Below are 19,943 nucleotides of genomic sequence, written 5' to 3' on the forward strand. Positions count from 1 at the left end.
TCAGTCTAAAAAGAGCTAACTGTAACACTGGGCGTGGGACCTCATTTCCCATCTCCCCAGAGTGGCTGGGAACCCGGCTCCGTACCCAAGCCACAAGCTTCACCCCTAAAGTGCTCTAGCTGCCCCTGAGGGAGAAAAGGTACCTCTAATCTCAAGGCCCATCTGTTCTCTGGCCCACTGGATGTGGGGCCCAGGCCCACAAAGTCTCAGAAGTCCTGGCTCCCCTCTCCCATAGGAACTTTCTCCATGAGATTCCATTTGCGTCTATAGTCTCATTGTCCAGGAACAGGAGGCGACGGAGTGAAACACAAGTGAGTGGAGTTCAAAGACTTTGGTCCTGTCACAAGCCGTAATTTTATTTAAGACTTTGAATAAGTCAGATCATCTTCCTAGGCCTTGGTTTTACAAATGAAGGAATTAGTCTAAGATTCACGATCGCAAAACATTGTTCTGTATAGCCGTTGTTCGTCCTTGGGACACTGTTTAGAGAGCCATGGGACAGGAGAGGTGTTGGTAGGCTGAGTCCAAGTTCCAATGTGCCTCTTCAACCAAAGGATCAGTCACTTTTACATACACGGGTGTGTGTGTGTGTGTGTGTGTGTGTGTGTGTGTGTGTGTGTGTGTGTATGTGTTTCTTCTGGGTGAGCCTTGGTTTGAAAAAGTACTTCTATACCTTGATCCACTTTGAAAGCTCTTTTGATTACTTACAGTCAACAACATTAATTACCACCACCTATATATATATATAGGTTAACATTTTAAGGATTCATTTTAATAGTTGAATAAGGCGGTGGAATTTTCATCAAGTCCTTCAGTACTGCATTCTTCTCTAACTCCATACAAGGTCACAGGACTTCAACCTACTCTCTCAGCACCTGAGAGAAAACAAATGCAACAGAACACCTTAAATCTGTGTGTCCTGTGTCCTTAAGGGCAGAAGATAATACAGTCTTTGTATATCTGCCAGGGGGTCGTTTTTCACAGTCCAGTGCCTAGTGTACTCTAGAAGGAAAAGGTCAAAAATCACTTATTAAGGCACTAACATGTTCCACACACTGTTCGTGTCCTCAGCGATATTGTGGGGGGCTCAACAGTTAACAGTACTAACTGCTCTTGCAGAAGACCTGGTTCAGCTCCCAACACCCATGTCAGACCTCTCACAACTGCCTACAACTCCAGTTCCAGGGGATCTGATCGCCTTTTTTAAGAGTGTCTGCATACACATACTGCACATAAATTCATGTATGTACACAGACACACATACACCCAGGTAAAATGTTTTTTTTTTTCTTAAGGCACTTGAAATATCTACCATGAAGACTTCATCAACTAATGAAGGGACAGAATAATTAACAACAACAACAAAAAAGATATGAAACATTATGTAATGATTAAAAAGACCCAGAGTCTTGTGTCTCTGTCTACCATTACCTTCCGTCCTAGGTCCCTACGATGCTTGAGGCTGCACTGGCTGTGGTGTTTCCCTCCTTACCCCTTCCCTAAAGACCCCCCCCCCCTTCCCGTTTCCTGCATCAGATTCTTCCAGAAGTCCTTTGGCGGATTTATAGGGCAGAGACAAGCTCTATCCTTTTGTTGACATTCTCCTTCAATTCAGTCGCCCTGTGTCCCTGTGGAGGCAGGAAGTGCATTGGACTGTCATCAGGCTGTCAGGCCAAAGGCCAAGAACCCTAAAGGCTTCACTGCTGAGGTGACAGCTTGCTGCTTGGTGACAACTGATACTGGCTGTCAGATGGATTCTCAGAGCAAACAAAAGCCAAGTTCATGAGCGAGCATCACAGACACCCTCAAACAGAGAAGGGACTCCAGAGCTGGTAACCACCGACTGTCAGGGGGTCCCTGCCTCTTTAGTAGCCCTTTCTACTGCTGTGCTGGACCTAAGGCATTTATGGGTTCCTTTTGGTGTAGATATTAGGTCCCTTGCTTCTGTCTACAAACGTGGAAACATCTGCTAGTCGTTAGATGGGTCTCTTGCCCCCTCCCCCACTTGGGGTGTTGCAATGACTTGAGAAAGAGAAGATTAATAGGAAAGAAAAACGTGATGCACAGAAACGGAAATGCTGGTTTCTCTCAGTCCTGTCTTTCTTCTCCCTGAGCTTACGAGATTTCATCATTTCGTGTTTCTCTCTCTCTCTCTCTCTCTCTCTCTCTCTCTCTCTCTCTCTCTCTCTCTCTCTCTCTCTCTCTCTCCTCCTCCCTCTTTCTCCTCCTCCTCCTCCTTCTCCTCCTCCTTTCTTCCCCTCCTCCCTCCGTCTCTGTCTCCCTCGCCCCTCCCTTGCTTTCCTTTTCTGGTGTTTGGTAAACTTTATCCAGTTTCAGCCAAAGCCAAGTTCTCATTGTTAACTGCATTAATTTTTAGAGTTAAAATAGGCCACGGAAGAAGGAAGTACCACGCATGTCTCTGGATCACTAAAGCACCAAGTGAAAAAGCCCCAAAGGAGGAAGAGGTGAGATTGGCAGGCTTCACTTACACAGCTCATCAAAAGAAAGCCTGTTTCCTCTACAAAATAATCAGTGAAGCTGCCTGCAGGTTGGGGAGCTCACTTCCGGTGCTCTCATGGGCTTTTCATCTTCCATGCGGCTGTCTTTGAGTTTCCCGTGTTGCTTCCTGTAAGTAACCCCAGTAGACTCATCGGTTCTCTTAGACTTAGGAGGGATTACGCGTTTGAACTGCTCTCCAAAACATCTGTGACGCTTGTTTACATCTTCCTGAGGAAAATCCTACAACAAATGTCAGTAATATTTCTTTGCTGCTGATCGTACTTAGCTTGGTTTTTCACATCTTATATTATCCTGATGGGCAATGTGTGACTATGTCCTGGGATCTTGGAATGTGAGAAAGATCCGTGTCTATAGGATTGTTCTGGAAAGCTTTCCAAAGGGAGGGAGTCCTCCTGCTTTGAGGACTGAGTGGTTATTAAGCTTGATTGGGCTGGTGCCGTACCACAAAAGGTTGTTTTCTTAAATCAGAAAGTCAGAGTCATTGTTTTTACATGTGTCTTGGGGTGTGTGCTTTGTGAGTGTGTTTAATATAGTGACGAATTAACTGTGTAGTGGAGGCTCGCCTTCACTCTGCATGCTTCGCGGAGTGCTTCCCTTGACCATGAGCCCAGGAGTTGCTTCTGAATGCTGGGTTCTGTCTTTGGGAGATTTTCTTAACCAGTTTTTAATAATACATATTAAAGTCCATGTTATTCACATGTAGAATTACATAATCTACTGAAATAAAATTTTGTCATGGATTTTTTTTTTCAAAGAGCCTGAGTGAGAGATCATTTGTGATCTCTACACAGTGAGATACCTGGATCTAAGGTCCAAATAGACATCATTTAAAACAGGCAAACAAGACCGAGCCATGAACTGACTGCGTTAATTTGTACCCTCACCAACAACAATAGGGTAATATTGAAATTGCAACTTATGTTATAACCTGGTGGAATTTTAGCCAGCAGTGGTCGTATGCTTTGACTTTGGAAAATACCATAATGTAATCTGTCACTGTTGAAAATTCATTTTAAAAGTTACACAACTATTCTGCTGAATCAGGAAAGGCCTTTCAAGTTGGCTCAACTTTTAACAATCTTAAAAACAGGAAATGTTTTGGGTTTTTAGTTTTGTTTTGTTTTGTTTTGTTTTTCTAAAAAAGAACTTCCTCAGTCAAATAGGACTCACTGAAAGAGAGAAAATTACAGTATGTTAGACATCATATGTTCATGCACATTTGGTAAAATTTTAAATTAACGATGAAGGTGAGGCAAATACAGTATCCAGTAAGTTACTTACAATTGTCTCTGCTCTGAATACATGCTACTGTAAAATCTTACAAAAATAAGTCATTAGAATTTCTATATATCAGCTCTTATCACTGCAGACAGTCTGTGATATTTGCAGACTGTTGTTTGGTTTTTTTAAGGGTGTGGTCCCTGGTAGGTCTAACAAACTCTGATAAGTAGTCCCACACCCATGAGTGTATGATCCATACCAGCTGAACTCAGTGGGTCATAAAAAAAAAAGTAAGAAATAAAGTTTAAAACAGGACATGAAGTTGGAAAGAGAACAGGGCCAGGGGAGGGAAATACATGATTTGGATCTAGAAGGGGTTAGCTGTTGAAGCATGAAGTGACTGTGATAAAAATACATTACATGAACTATGGAATTCTTCAAAATTATGGGGAAATGGGGCAAAAAAATGCCTCAGTGATTAAAAGCACTTGTTTGGTGTTAATTTACCAGTACGGCCTAATAATGTTTATTATCAGGCCTGTAATTATTATTACAACAGTATTTTCTAACCCGCTAGTAATCCATCAAGACACAGACACCTGTTATATTTCAAAATAACCTTAGTTAACCTGGGGCAGGGCAGATATTAATACCCTAAACTATTTCCCATCCCTGCCCCAATCCCATGCCATCTGCTTCTAATAATTTCTAACAAGCTACCTCCCATCCATAAACCCAAATACTTACCAATGTTCTTCATCTGGGCCACGTCTCCATCCATGCTGGCCATGTGCTTCTCTTCCACCTAACCCATGGCGGCCTTCTTCTCCTCTCTTTGGGTCTCTCTTCTTCCCAAGATTCTCTCTGTCTCCCCCAGCCTGGGAACCTTAATCAGGCCTATCTCATTTGCCCTGCCCAGGTGTGATGGCCTTTTATTAATTAGCATCAAAATAAATCAGACCAACACTTGTTACTCTCCCAAAGTCCTGGGCTTCAATTTCAAGCATCCACATCTGTAATTCTAGTTCTAAACAGTCTGATACTTCCTCAGGCACCAGGCATACAAACACACATGCAGGCAAAACACTTATACACATAAAATTTAAAAATAAAAATTAAATATGTATACTGAATGTGCATGTATGTATATAGTATATATCTACACATACAGAATTTATATTTCCAAAACTCTTAGACTAACTTATAATTTCCTTGTGGGAACAAATGAAAAAACTGAATAATTTTATTTTTGAAGCATCAGAGAGCAAACAAGACAGTGGAGGGCTAGAGACATCTAAATTCTAGAAAAAAAAATAGCATAAAAGGAGAGTGATTAGTGATATAAAAGGAAAATAAAGTACATATTTAAGGCACCAATGCACTTTAATTTTTTTAAAAAATTGCTTGAAATTATAGAACAGAAATGCAAGAATAAAAGATGAGAAGCTAAATGAATAAGAATTCTACGAAAATAATTTATAATGTATAAAACTATTTTTAATTAAAATACTTGGCAATGCTAACAAAAACAAAACTGTGAGGTAGCTCAATGTGATTGGAATATAAGCTTATAAGCTCCTTCACTTCCTGGGAAATATTTGAGGGTAAATTTATTTTAGAAACTATGGGCTAGAGAGACAGCTCAAGAGGTAATGGCACTTGTCACTGAGCCTGATGACCTGAGTTCAGTTCCTAGAACCACATTAGAAGGAGAGAACTGACTCCTGCAAATCATCTTCTGACCTCCACATACACAGTGGCATGTACACACACACACACACACACACACACACACACACACACACACACACACACTCATAGGATGTAAACATGAAATCGAACCTGGTTCAGTAATGAAAAGGAACAAAGACGTGACAAATGCCACAACAGTGATGGACCTTCACGAGCATTTTACTAAAGAGTCTATCATAGGCTGGGTGTTTTGGCACATGCTCAGGAAGCAGAGGCTTCCTGTGGGTTTGAAGCCAGCCTGATCTATGCAGCAAGTTCCAGGTTATCCAGTACTACATAGTGAGACTGTTTGTCTCAAAATACAAACAAAAAGGGACTGGAGAGATGGGTTAGCAGTTAAGAACACTGACTGTTCTTCCAGAGGACTCAGGTTTCTGTCCCAGAACACACATAGTGGCTATCTGTAACTCCAACTCCAGAGGATCCAGTGCCCTACCCCTCTGGGCTGTATGGGCATTACAAATACATGGTACACAGAGCTACATGCAGGGACACACACACAGAAAATAAAAAAATAAACAAGTCTCCAAAAAGAAAAGGCACACAAATGAGTATCTTATGTACAGTACTATATGTACACAAATAACTGCATTTATATGAAACCCAAGAACAGTCAACCTATTTTTAAAACCAAAACTCAGATCTGTGGGTTTTTTTTTTTGGGGGGGGGGAGCAGACGCACAGTGGGTAGAAGGAAAGCCACAGCTGACTGGGAAATGGCTTGAGCTTATGGATAATAATAAAGACTTTCTAATCCCACCACTCAGGAAGACAGATCTCTGTGAGTTCGAGGCCAGCGTGGTCTACAAAGCAAGTCCAGGACAGCCATTGCTACACAGAGAAACTCTGTCTCAAAAAGCCAAAAATAAATAAATAAAAATGTTTAAAATGAAAACTTTCTATACGTTTAGGGGTAATGAGAACATGTTCGACGTTGAGTACAGTCATTACATAGATGTAAGCGTTTCTCAGCAATCTTAGAACTGTATATTTAAATGCATGTAGGTTTATTATATGTAAATTCCACCTAACTAAAATGTTAGCCTTTTTTAAACCAAGGCAATTTGGAAGTGGTAAGTTGGAAATACCTCTTTACCCTCCCCTGGAATGGGCCAATGGCGAGACTCTGTTTTCGCTCTCCTCTTAAGTGAAGTCCAGCAATGTCTCCAATTATGACAACAAATATGACAGTTATCTCCAACAACAAACCTATAGTGGAACATCCACCAGAGAGGACTGTTTGGACACTAGCTGAATAGAATAAAATAGATTAGAATAGAATAGAATAAATGTCTTTATTAGCCAGCCAGCAACTATACTGAGTGTTCGAGATCCCAGTGTAGCCTGACTCAAGGTGACCTTTTAAACATTTTAAAAACACATTCTGCATTGGCATACTTTAGTTAACAAGGACAGTTAGCCAAAAGCATAATTAGAGAAGCCAAAAGGCAAGGTTAGTACATTTAGAGACTTTCCGAGAACTATGGATTTGAATGGATTAGGCCTCTGTTTTCGTTTTTTTCCAGTGACGCTGTCTGAGTGCTGTTTCACCGCCTGAATGGCACTTCCATCATGGAGCCAGCTGTCTGAGGCCCTGTGACACTGCACACTGGTCTTAGTGAATGAGTCAAATTACGGACTCATGCTGTTTTAGTTTAAGATCCAGGGCCCCACTTCTTAATCCAATCAGAATGAGAATTAAAGGCCCAGACAGTTCTAACTGCAGAGTAGTTAGCCAGAGGGACTAAGAGAACAGACTGGTACCAATTATCTGATTTATGCCTTTGTCTCTTTCTACTTTTGAGGGATTTTTCCCAACCATGGAAATATTTTTTAAATTATTCCTGACTAATTAGCACAGAAATAGCAGGTTTCCCCCCAAAGCCATACACAATTTCCTTTGTCTTATGAGAAGTAAGCTTTTTTCAATGTTGTAGGGTCATTTTTGTAAGGAAATGTAACTGTTGTTTTAATTCATAAACAGAACTTTTAATACCTCTAGGTCCTGATTAGCCTGTCTACTTAGTTTGGAAGGTATCAGAAGAGGCACATTTAGTCAAACCACTAGTACATGCCCACCAGGCAGTCTCAGGGGCTCAGTAACACTGCAGTTATCCAGAGGAATTAACCATGGAGAGGAATGCTAAATGAATGTATCAATCGCCAATCAAGCGCTGTTTAGCCAATCAGCTGGGCAGAAGGGCAGGAAGTAGAAGGCGGGACTTCCTGGAGGAGAAGCGAAAAGTTTGACGGTTGGAGAATGGCGAGGCTTTTGGACTGGCCCAGGGCTCGTAGCGGCAAGTGCTTGGAATATATGTATGTTATAAGGTTTAGAGTAGTTTGTTTAGTTTATGGGTAGATTAGAATCAGTTCAGACTCTGCCCGGCTAAGTGCTGGCAGCTTTAAAGTATGTTTCAGTCTCCCTGTGTCAGTTATTTGCTTTGTAGGCCGAAAGGATACAATTTACTGTTAACAATTGGCATCCAACGTATCTAGTGTATTCTCACCCTTGAAAAAAGATACTTTGTTATGGTTTGGGGGAAGGAGGTGGGAAACAGCTCGCTAAAGCTAAGTCTCTATGGCAGAAGGCTCCTGGATCCTCTTTGGCTTGTTCTTGGCTTTTGTTATTCAGGGAGAACGGCAGAAAGCTGAGAGATGCCAGGCTAAGTTACCAACAATGAGAAGGGAAGAAGGAACCAAGCTCTTTTCCATAGAGTTAGTAATGGCTGAAATTCAGAACTTAGTAACTGCAAGGTGTTTGTCAGCTCTCTCTGGAAAGGGTCCACCTACGGGAATTAGCAATAACTAAACTCAAGAGAATAGTGGACAGGGCTTCCCTTGCTGAAACCTAAATTGGTGCAACTGACCCAAGACTTAGAATTTTGATTTTTGTAGATTTTGACTGGAATTGAGATGAAATATTTGTGCAGGGCAGTGATGACACACATCCTTAATCTTAACACTATGGAGAAAGAGATAGGTGGATCTCTATGAGTTCTGGACCATCCTGGTCTCCACAGGGTGTGACCCCTCTGCTGATAAGTTACTTGCAAAAACAGGGATTTAAACTGACATGCAAATTGCATGCCTCCCACATTGAAAAGCCTTTGTTTGCAGAATTAAAGTGTCACTGATCTGGAAGCCGGCTTATCCCTCTAAAAGTGAGCTACTTTCACAGGGGACAGGTGGTGGTCACACCAGGTACAAAAAGACACCGATGACTTGCAGGTGGCAAAGTACACCTCAGCCTAGTTAAATCCCCAAAACTCAAAGGCTAAAATTCACATACTTAAAAGAGTAACCCTAATGCCTTCTCTTCTTTTGCTCAGGCAACCAGCTTGTCTCTAAAACAGGGTGCATTTCCTCGGGAGACAGGTAGTGGCTTAACCTATCCATCAGGTGCCTTAGAGCCTAGAGAAGGACATTTAGTCTAAAAAGTGGACGTGTCTATCCCCTATGGAGAGAAGGGGTGAGACAAAAGCACCTGCAACAAGCGTGAAAACCCAGGTACATGGTGCCTAGGGTATGCATAAACTCCTCAAAAATGGGAGTTTATGTAAGTGTGTGAACCCAGGTACTAATGCCTAGGGTACACAGAAGTTTATTTAAGGCTTAATGCCATTTCTTTTGCTCAGGGCAACCAGCTTGTCTCTAAAATGGGGTGCATTTCCTCAGGAGACAGGTAGTGGCTTAACCTATTCATCAGGTGCCACAGAGCCTAGAGAAGGACATTAAGAACTATACAATCTTGTTTTGATTTCAATTAAGTAATGATTGCATGGCCTTTGGTAATGGTAATATTATACTTCCTTTTTGAAAGAGATCAAAATAAAACAGACCTGGATGAAAAGGAGACCACTGACTTAAGTCAGTCTAGACATACTTGAATTCAAGCTATAGTACTATCCTCGATTGTGTAATGCTTGTGCATCCTGCACACCTTATATATTTATAGTTTTGGAATTGTATAATGCTTGTGAGAAATTATATAATTTCAGAATTAAAGTACCAGACACTGATGCTGGATCAGACCTGACAGGATTCATCCTCCAGCATGCTGATATGCTGACATGCTGCGTTCTTCATGCTCCATCCACAACTGCTTCAGTTGCTGTTGTCTTCAGAGCATCTCCCAAGACAGCTTTGGAGAAAGCTTCTGATTCTACTTGGTCCAGCATATCAGACCATCCCACACAGGACTTTTATTAAGCTTGAATTTTTCAACAATTAGAGACTGGACCACAAATGCTATCTCTAGCTTGTTTAACCATTTTCCTAATTTTATTTGGGCCCCTGAATAGGTACTATTTGTCCCAAATCAGCCTGAAGAAGCTTTAAAAAGAGAACCCTGTCCCGTTTCCTTTAAAAGGGAGTTGAGCAAGGTTTTGGGCTATGGAGGTTTATCTTCATTGAGAATTGATTGTGTTATTATTGGCTGTGTCCAGAGAAAGAATGAGGCTGAACTCAGTATATTTTCTCTGAAAATATAAAAATACATAGGAATGGTAGACAAAAGGTAGAGTATTGAATTTACTCTTCAATTTAAGACCTTAATTGTTAATCACAAGGCTAGTTTTAATTCATTGGTATCGAATATTAGATATTGATGTAAAATAGGTTTATTTTTAATTCATTGTACTATTCAATTTCATCATAAGACTATACATCGTAGGTTTAATAGATAGATACGGTAAAATATTTAGATTAAGTCTTCAAAAACCTCAGAGACCTACAAAACATGGCATTTAAAGAAATTTTATTTGTTTGAGGATTCTTTGAAAATGAGACAGGATGACTCCTAGCAACACCCAGCCTGCCTCAAAGAAGGTAATGAGCATCAAGGAACCTCCATATGGAGATGGCTTCAGATGTGGCAAACCTGCCCCTGGGCAAAAAAAGTCCTTATTGTCTGTCACAGACAGAATTCTGCCTGAAATGGGCAAACTTGGATGCAGGTGGAGTTGACGGCTTAACTCTGCCAAGACAAGGTAACCAAGTCCTCAGTAGTCCCTGCTTCACAAACACGTCTGTCAGATAAAGTGGACAGAAGGCTGAAGATGATGCTCCAACGTGTTAAAGAGTTTAGAGTGACTGTTCGGGTAGCCAAGCGTCTCTGTCTTTTTTTTTTTTTTTTTTTTTTTTTTTTTTCATTTTGGAAGCTGCTAACCTGCACTTCCCATTTATTCAGCTAATTGATTTTATTCCTTCTCAAGTCTCTGATGGGGTTGAAGACAGCAAAACATTATAACATAAATATAATGATTGTTTTGTGGTTCTTGTGTATATATATTGTAAATTGGTGTAATGATATAAATGTATAGGTAAAATGGGTTTTTTTTTTATTAGACTAAAAGAGGAAATTGTAGAGGAATGCTAAGTGATTGTATCAATCGTTAATAAAGCACTGGTTAGCCAATCAGCTGAGCAGAAGGGCAGGAAGTGGAAGGCGGGACTTCCTGGAGGGGAAGAGAAAAGTTTGACGGTTGGAGACAGATGAGGCTTTTAATGGTTGGAGGAAGATGGTCGGGACTTGACGAGGACCATAGTGGCAAGTGCTTGGAATATATGTATGTTATAAGGTTTAAATTAGAATGGGCATATTAGAATCAGTTCAGACTCTGTCCGGAGAAGTGCTGGCAGCTTTAAAGTACGTTTCAATCTCCCTGTGTCAGTTATTTCCCTTGTAGGCCGAAGGGATACAATTTACTGTAACAAACCCCTAAGGCAGAAGAGCAGGCATCAGAATAAGGGGCAGTGCCTAGGTCAAATGCTCTAAGATTAATTTGGGCATCCCTCAGTTACAATGAGTTTTGTCTATCACCAGGCTGACAGTCTGGTTAGTTCCTTTCCCTGTGTAGTACAGGAGACATGTGTCTAAGCAGAATCAGCAACCCCTGCCAATTTCCAGCTGGGAATGATTAACTCTGCCCGCATGTCCCTTTCTGTGGCATAGGGTCTGATTCCCCAGGATTGCCCTGCTTCCAAAAGGCCAGGATCTTTCCTAATGAATTTTTCAGAAAGCCTCAGTTTTACAAACCCAATTTTTTTGCAATAGAAACTTCCTTGTTCCTGGAAATTAGGGGGCTCAGACACAGGGCACACCTGGAACTGCAAGTTCTGTGTTCCTGTCTCAAAGGGTAAAATCTCATATATTTCTTCTTTAATTAAACATTTTTACATGTTTATATTATTATACTTATATACAATAGATTACCTACAGCAATAAGAAGCATGACACAATCAGTAATTATATAAATGTTACATTCTTACTGTTTTGGCTATTTGTATTTGACAGCCTTGAAGAAAACATCTCTCCTATCTTGGTGCATCTAAAATTCTGAATGTAGATCAATCTCCATCACATCTTGTCATTATCAACTTAAAACATCTATCTAGACCTAAAAACATCTTAACCCCTAAACAACTAAACTTAATTGCAAAACTAAGCTACCTGGCCTTCAACTCCATCAGAGATCTGAGAAAGAATAAACTTGATTGCCTGAGTATGCCAGGAGTGCAGGTTAGTAGCTTTCCAAATGAGAAGATGAAAGAGACAATTTGCTACCTAAATAGTCACCCAAAACTCTGTATAATATTGGAGCATCTTCTTCAGCTTTCTTGCCCAATTTTTCTGACAGACACATTTGTGAGACAAGAACCACTGAGGACTTGCTTACCCTGTCTAGGTAGACTTTGGCCATTGACACTGCCTACATCCAAGCTTGCCCTTTGTTAGGCAGAATTCTGTCTGTGGTAGAAATGAAGACATTTTGCCCAGTGGCTTGTTTGCGACATTTGAAGCCGTCTCCCTAAGGAGGTTCCTTGATGTTCATCATCTTCTTTGAGGTAGGCTGGGTGTTGCCAGGAGCTAACCTGTCTCATTGTCAGTGAATCTTCAAAGTGATAAAAAAAAAAAATTTTTTTAAATGCTATATTCTGCATGTCTATGAGGTTTTTGAAGACCTTATCAAACTATCCTACCTTATCTTTCTATAGAATTATATCTATCTGCTGAACCCAAGGTGTATATTCTTGTGATAAAAGTAGACTAGTAATTGACATGACACTGATTTGATCAACTAACAATTAACTTATATATCCTATTTATCCTAAACAACCTGCAATGGCACTTTCAAAGTACTGGAAGTAAACCTTGTATTATAATTGAGTTATGGGTACAATACCTCATATTAGAGTATATATATATAGTGTGTGTGTGTGTGAAGAATAATCTTACATTTGAATTCTATATCTGTATCTAGAATTAAACTTATTTTGCATCTATATACAAAATTCTATACAAGTGAATTAAAAATAACCTTGTGAGTGACAATTGAGGCATTAAGTTGAGGAGTAAATTCACTAATCTACTTTTTGTTCTATCTTTTCTGTATATTTCTATATTCCCCCTTCTTTCTTTTCAACTCCTATCTCCAAACCTAAAAATGTAAGATAAGGGAAAAGAGAGATGTCTCTGAGACTAACCTTATTTTCTCTCCAAATAAGACCTATAATAACTTGTAACCAACTCCCACTGATAATAACCCTCCATGGCCCAAGAAAGCAACCAAAAACTTACCCGACCCCCCTTAAAGAAAATGAGGTGTTGTTCCCTTAAGGTTTCTTCTGCCTGAATGGGGATGAATAATACCTTTGTGGGGGCCCAACTAAATTGGGGAAATGGTTAAACAAGCTAGGAATAGCATTTGTGGTCCAGTTTCTAAATGTTAAAAAATACCAAGTTTAATTAGAGTCCTGTGTTGGACAGTCTGAAAATGCTGGACCAATTGGGATTGGAAGCTTTCTTTGAAAGTGTCCTGGGAGCTGTCCTGTTCTGATAAGGAACAGCAATTGAAGCACTTGGCACTAGAACATGAAGGATACAGTATGTCAGTGTCCAACATGCTGGGAGAAACGCATCCTGTCCATTCTGATCCAATGTCAGTGTCCAGTTCTTTTATTCTGAGAGCATATAATTTCTCACAAGCACTATTCAGTCCAAAAATTAAAAGTGTATAAAGTGTGCGTGATGTGCAGAACAATTAAGGCTGATTTTCTGCTCTTTGTATAAGCAAGAAAAAAAGACATCTGTAAATCTTCATTCATGCCATATGAAGAATGGCATCTAATAGTAATTCATAGGGGTTCTATAACCAACAAAAAGCATTGTCTGTGCCTAGACATTCATGTCTCAGCCAGCCTCAGAGCTATTCCCATATAGTGGGATTAGTAATATAAATTACCTGCTTGTTCTGCAGTTTAAATTCTTCACATCCTGATTGTATCTCCCTCCCTCATTCTCTCCCGATCCCCACTCCCTTCCTCATCCCTTCTCCCTCCCTTCCTTAGTCCTCAGAAAGGGGAGCCCAGTTCCCCTAACATCTGACATCAGCCTATCAAGTCTCATCTGTGCTACCTGTGTCCTCTTCCTCTGTAGCCTGGCAAGGCCGTCCTGCCAGGGGGAAGTGACCAAGGTTCAGGGGCCAGAGTGCGTGCCTGAAGTAGTCCCTACTCTCCACATTTTGGGATCCACAAAGATATTCTGCTGCTACATCTGAGGTCCACATCATACATGATCCTTAGTTGATGCTTTATCCTGTGTTGTAATGTAGTTATCCTGTATTATGTGGCTAATATCTGCTTGTGAGTGAGTATATACCATGCATGTTTTTCTGGGTCTGGGTTACCTCACTCAGGATGCTCTTTTCTAGTTCCATCTATTTGCCTGCAATTTCCAAGGTTTCCTTGTTTTTAATAGCTGAGTAGTATTCCACTGTGTAAATGTACCACAGTTTCTTTATCCATTCTTCAATTGAGGGACATCTAGGTTGTTTCCAGATTCTGGCTATTACAAACAAGTCTGCTATGAACATAGTTGAGCAAATGTTCTTGTATGGTGGAACATCTTTAGGGTATATGTCCAGGAGTGGTATGGCTGGGTCTTAAGGTAGACTTATTCCAATTTCCTGAAACAGCGCCAGATTGATTTTCAAAATGGTTGTACAAGTTCAGACTCCCACCAGCAATAGAGGAGTGTTCCCCTTTCCCTACATCCTCGCCAGCATGTGCTGTCACCGAGTTTTTGGTCTTAGCCATTCTGATAGGTATAACATGGAATTTCAGAGTTGTTCTGACTTGCATTTCCCTGATAACTAGGGATGCTGAGCATTTCTTTAAGTGTTTCTCAGCCATTCAATATTCCTTTGTTGAGAATTCTCTGTTTAGATCTGTACCTCATTTTTAATTGGATTATTTGGTTTGGTTGTGTTTACTTTTTTGAGTTCTTTATATATTTTAGATATTAGCCCTCAATCAATTGCAGGGTTGGTGAAGATCTTTTCCCATTCTCTAGGCTGTTGTTTTGTTCTGTTGACAATGTCCTTTGCCTTACAGAAGATTTCCAGTTTCATAAGGTCTTATTTATTAATGGTTGATCTTATGGACTGAGCTGTTGGTGTTCTGTTCAGGAAGTTGTCTCCTGTGCCAATGAGCTCAAGGCTCTTCCCCACTTTTTCTTCTAATAGATTTAGTGTGTCTGGTTTTATGTTGAGGTCTTTAATACATTTGGTCTTCAGTTTTGTGCAGGATGATAGATATGGATCTATTTGCATGTTTCTACATGTATCCATCCAGTTAGACCAGCATTATTTGTTGAAGATGCTATCTTTTTTCCATTGTATGGTATTGGCTTCTTTGTCAAATTGAATGTCCATAGGTATTTGGGGTTATTTCTGGGTCTTTGATTTTATTGCATTCATCAACCAGCCTATTTTTATGCCAGTGCCATGCTGTTTTTTATTACTGTTGCTCTATAGTACAGCTTGAAATCTGGGATGGCGATTCCTTCAGAAGATCTTTGATTATACAGGATCGTCTTAGCCAGTCTGGGTTTTTTGTTTTTCCATATGAAATTGAGAATAGATCTTTCAAGGTCAGTAAAGAATTGTGTGGGTATTTTGATGGGCATTGCATTGAATCTGTAGATTGCTTTTGGTAAGATGGCCATGTTTACTATGTTGATTCTCCTGATCCACAAGCATGGGAGATCTTTCCATCTTCTGAAATATTTTTCAAATTCTTTCTTCAGAGACTTGAAGTTTTTTTCATACAAATCTTTCACTTTCTTGGTTAGAGTTTCACCAATATATTACTTGTGGCTATTGTGAAAGGTATGGTTTCCCTGACTTTCTCAGCCTGTTTGTCACTTATATACAGGTAGGCTACTGATTTTTTTAAGTTGATTTTCTATCCAGCCACATTTCTGAAGGAGTTTATCAGCTGTAGGAGCTCCTTGATAGAATTTTTGGTGTCACTTATGTATACTATGATATCATCTGCAAATAGTTTTACTTCTTTTTTTCTGATTTGAATCCCCCTTGAGCTCCTTTACTTGTCTTATTGCTCTAGCTAGGACTTCAAGTACTATGTTGAAGAGATATGTAGACAGTGGACAGCCTTGTGTTGTCCCTGATTTCAGTGCAATTGATTTAAGTTTCTCTCCATTTAGTTTTATGTTGGCTAAAGGCTTGCTGTATATTGCCTTTATTATGTTTAGATATGTGCCCTGTATATCTGATCTCTCTAGGACTTTTAACATGAATGGGTGTTGGATTTTGTTGAATGCTTTTCTGGCATCTAAGGAGATGATCATGTGTTTTTTTCTTTCAGTTTGTTTATATGATGAATTACACTGATGGATTTCTGTTTATTAAACCACCCCTGCATGACTGGTATGAAGCCTACTTGGTCATGGTGAATGAAAGTTTTGATGTGTTCTTGAATTCAGTTTGTGAGTATTTTATTGAGTATTTCTGCATCAATGTTTATAAGAGAAGTTAGTCTGAAATTCTCTCTTTGTTGAGTCTTTCTGTGGTTTAGATATCAAGGTGACTGTGGCCTAATAGAATGAGTTTGGTAATGTTCCTTCTGATTCTATTTTATGGAATAGTTTGAAGAGAATTGGTATTAGCTCTACTCTGAAGGTCTGGTAGAGTTCTGCGTTGAATCCATCTGGTCCTGGGCTTTCTTTTGATGGGAGACTTTTGATGACTGCCTCTATTTCCTTAGGTGTGATAGGACTATTCAATTCATTTACCTGATCTTGATTCAATTTTGGTAGCTGGTAGCTATCAAGAAAATTGTCCATTATATTTAGGTTTTCAAATTTTTGTGGCATATAGGCTTTTGAAGTAAGACCTGATGATTCTTCGGATTTTCTCAGTGTTGTTATGTCTCCCTTTTCATTTATAATTTTGTTGATTTGAATACTCTCCCTCTGCCTTTTAGTAAGTTTGATTAAAGGTTTGTCAATCTTATTGATTTTCTCAAAGAACCAGCTCTTCATTTCGTTGATTCTTTGAATTTTCTTTGTTTCTAATTTATTGATTTCAGCTCTGAGTTTGATGATTTCCAGCCATCTACTCCTCTTGGGTGTGTTTGCTTTTTTGTTCTAGAACTTTCAGGTGTGCTGTTAATTTGCTAGTATGGGACCCCTCCAGCTTTTTTATACATGTACTTAGTACTTTCATTGTGTCCCATAGGTTTGAGTATGTTGTGACTTCAATTTCATTGAATTCTAGAAAGTTTTTTATTTGTCTTTTTATTTTGCCCCTTCTCAGATGTCATTGAGTAGGGAGTTGTTCAGTTTCCATGAGTTTGTAGGCTTTCAGTTGTTTCTTTTGTTGTTGAGTTCGATCTTTAATCCATGGTGGTCTGATAAGATGCAAGGGATCATTTCAGTTTTCTTGTATCTGTTGAAGTTTGCTTTGTGACCAAGCATGTGGTCAATTTTGAGTTCCATGAGGTGCTGAAAAGAAGGTGTATTCTTTTGTGTTTGAGTGAAATGCTCTGAAGATATCAGTTAGGTCCATTTGTTTCATGATGTCTATTAGTTTCCTTGTTTCTTCATTTAGTTTCTGTCTTGATGATCTGTCTATTGGGGAGAGTTGAAGTCTCCCACTATTAATGTGTGGGGTTTAATGTGTGGTTTAAGTTTTAGTAATGACTCTTTTACAAATGTAGGTGCTGCTGCATTTGGGGCAAAAATATTCAGAATTTAGACATCATCGTGGCATATTTTTCCTTTGATGAGGATGTAGTGACCTTTTCCATCTCTTTTGATTAGTTTTAGTTGAAAGTCTATATTATCAGATACTACGGTGGCTACTCCAGCCTGCTTCTTAAATCCGTTTGCTTGGAATATAGTTTTCCAATGCTTTACTCTGAGGTAATGTTTATCTTTATTGCAGCAGTTTATCTTGTATGCAGCAAAATGATGGAGCCTGTTTTTGCATTTGTTCTGTCAGCCTGTGTCTTTTTACTGGGGAGTTGAGGCCATTGATGTTAAGACATATTAAGGACCAGTGGTTGTTAGTTCCATTTGCTTTGATGTTGGTGGTGGTAGAGTGTGTGTTTCTGTGTTTCGGACTCGTGAATGTGGAGTTATTTTTTTCCTGTGTCTTCCTGGGTATAGTTAGCCTTCTTGGGTTGGAGTTTTCCTTCTAGTACTTTCTATAGGGCTGGATTTGTGGTTAGGTACTGATTAAACTTGGTTTTGTCATAAAATATCTTGTTTTCTCCATATATGGTGATTGAAAGTTTTGCTGGGTATAGTACTCTGGGTTGGCATCTGTGGTCTCTTAATGTTTCCATGACTTCCGCCCACACCCTTCTAGCTTTCATAGTCTCTGTCAGAAGTCTGGTGTAATTCTGATGGATTGACCTTTATATGTGACTTGACCTTTTTCCCTTGCAGCTTTTAACATTCTTTGTTCATTCTGTACATTTAATGTTTTGATTATTATGTGGTCAGAGGATTTTCTTTTCTGGGTGGAATCTATTTGGAGTTCTGTAGGCTTCTTGTATGTTTATGGGCATTTCTTTCTTTAGGTTGAGGAAGTTTTCTTCTACGATTTTGTTGAAAATGTTTTCTGGGCCTTGGAGCTTGGAGTCTTCTCCTTCTTTTATTCCTATTATTCTTAGGTGTGGTTTTTTTTTTTTTTTTTTTTTTATAGTGTCCCAGATTTTTTGGGTGTTTTGTGTGAGGAACTTTTTAGTTTTAACATTTTCTTTGACTGATGTATTGATAACTTTGATTGTATCTTCCACACTTGAGATTCTCTCTCCCATCTCATGTATTTGGTTTGCGTAGATTTGTCCATAGTATCTGTTCTCTTCCTATGTTTTACAACTCTGAAATTGCCTCAGCTTGTGCTTTCTTTGTTGCTTCTAAATCCCTGTTTAGGTCTTGAATAATCTTATTCATTTCTTTCTCCCATTTGATTGATTTTTTCCTGTAATTCTTTATAGGGTTTGTTCAATTCCTTCATCTGGTTGAATGTGTTTTCCTGTGTTTCTTTGAGTGATTTGTTTTCCTCTTTCAAAGCTTCTATCCTTTTTATCATCTCTGATTTGAAGTGTTCTCCTTGTGTTTGTGGGTATACATATCTCCAGGGTTTACTGTGTTAGGCTCACTGGCTTCTAGTGTTGTTATTTGACTCTGAGTTTTGTTGTTAGTCTCTTGCACTGCCCTCTAGGCATCTGGTTGTCTCTGGTGTTAGCAGGCCTAGAGGTTCCTCCAATAAGGTCATTATTTGTGATCCAGATTGGCCAGGCAGGTTGGGAGCAAGTAACCAGAACTCCAAGCCAAAGGTTTTTTGCTAGGGTTCCCCAGTTGCCCCCTCAGGATGTTGGACAGTGGGTATTAGAGCCTGCACCCCGCTCAGTTCAGCTGGGTTCCCTGACTGTGTCCCAGTCGGGTAGGGCAGGAGAGGAGTAGGCTGATAGATGTCTGAGCCCACAGTTGCTCAGGTACCCTACAGTCTTTTTTGAGATAGCAGGGCTCTGTCTATCTGCTGTGTTCCAGATAGTTCCCTGTGCCTAGGTTGGGCTAGGCTGGTAAGCTGCTGGCAGGCCAAGAGTGATTAGAAGCCCCAACTGCTCACAAAACTGCCGCTAATGTGGGGTGTGGCCTGCTCAGGTCTCTGCTCTGTGACCTAGGTGGATCAGACCAATAGGCTACAAGTGGGTGGGGTGAGATCAAAGCCAGGATCTGCTAGTAGGATAGCAGGAAAGCAGATAATGAGGATTGTGGCCTCAGCAGGTCTCTGCTTGCCCTACTTGCCTTGATTTTTAACTGTATCTGAGCAGTATGCTTCAGGTGGGTGGGCAGAGAGAGACCAAGCCCTGAAGTTACTCTCAGGATGGCAGCTAATGCGACTGTGGGCAGCACCTGGATTCAGCTCTGTGGGCCACAAGGTATGTTCCCAGCTGCTAAGCAGCTGGGTGACTGTCAGGGATCTGATCTCCAAGCTCCTCAGAAGTTTTACAGGCCCCTTTGGGATGGCAGGGGTATACTTATCTGCTCTGTGACCCAGCCAGGCTAGGCAAGTAAGCAGCTGGGAGGCTGAGAGAGATAGGAGCTCAAAGGAGCTTGGGTGCCCCACACTCTT

Source organism: Acomys russatus, chromosome 14 (genome assembly GCF_903995435.1).
Source record: "Acomys russatus chromosome 14, mAcoRus1.1, whole genome shotgun sequence".
Lineage (NCBI taxonomy): Eukaryota > Metazoa > Chordata > Mammalia > Rodentia > Muridae > Acomys > Acomys russatus.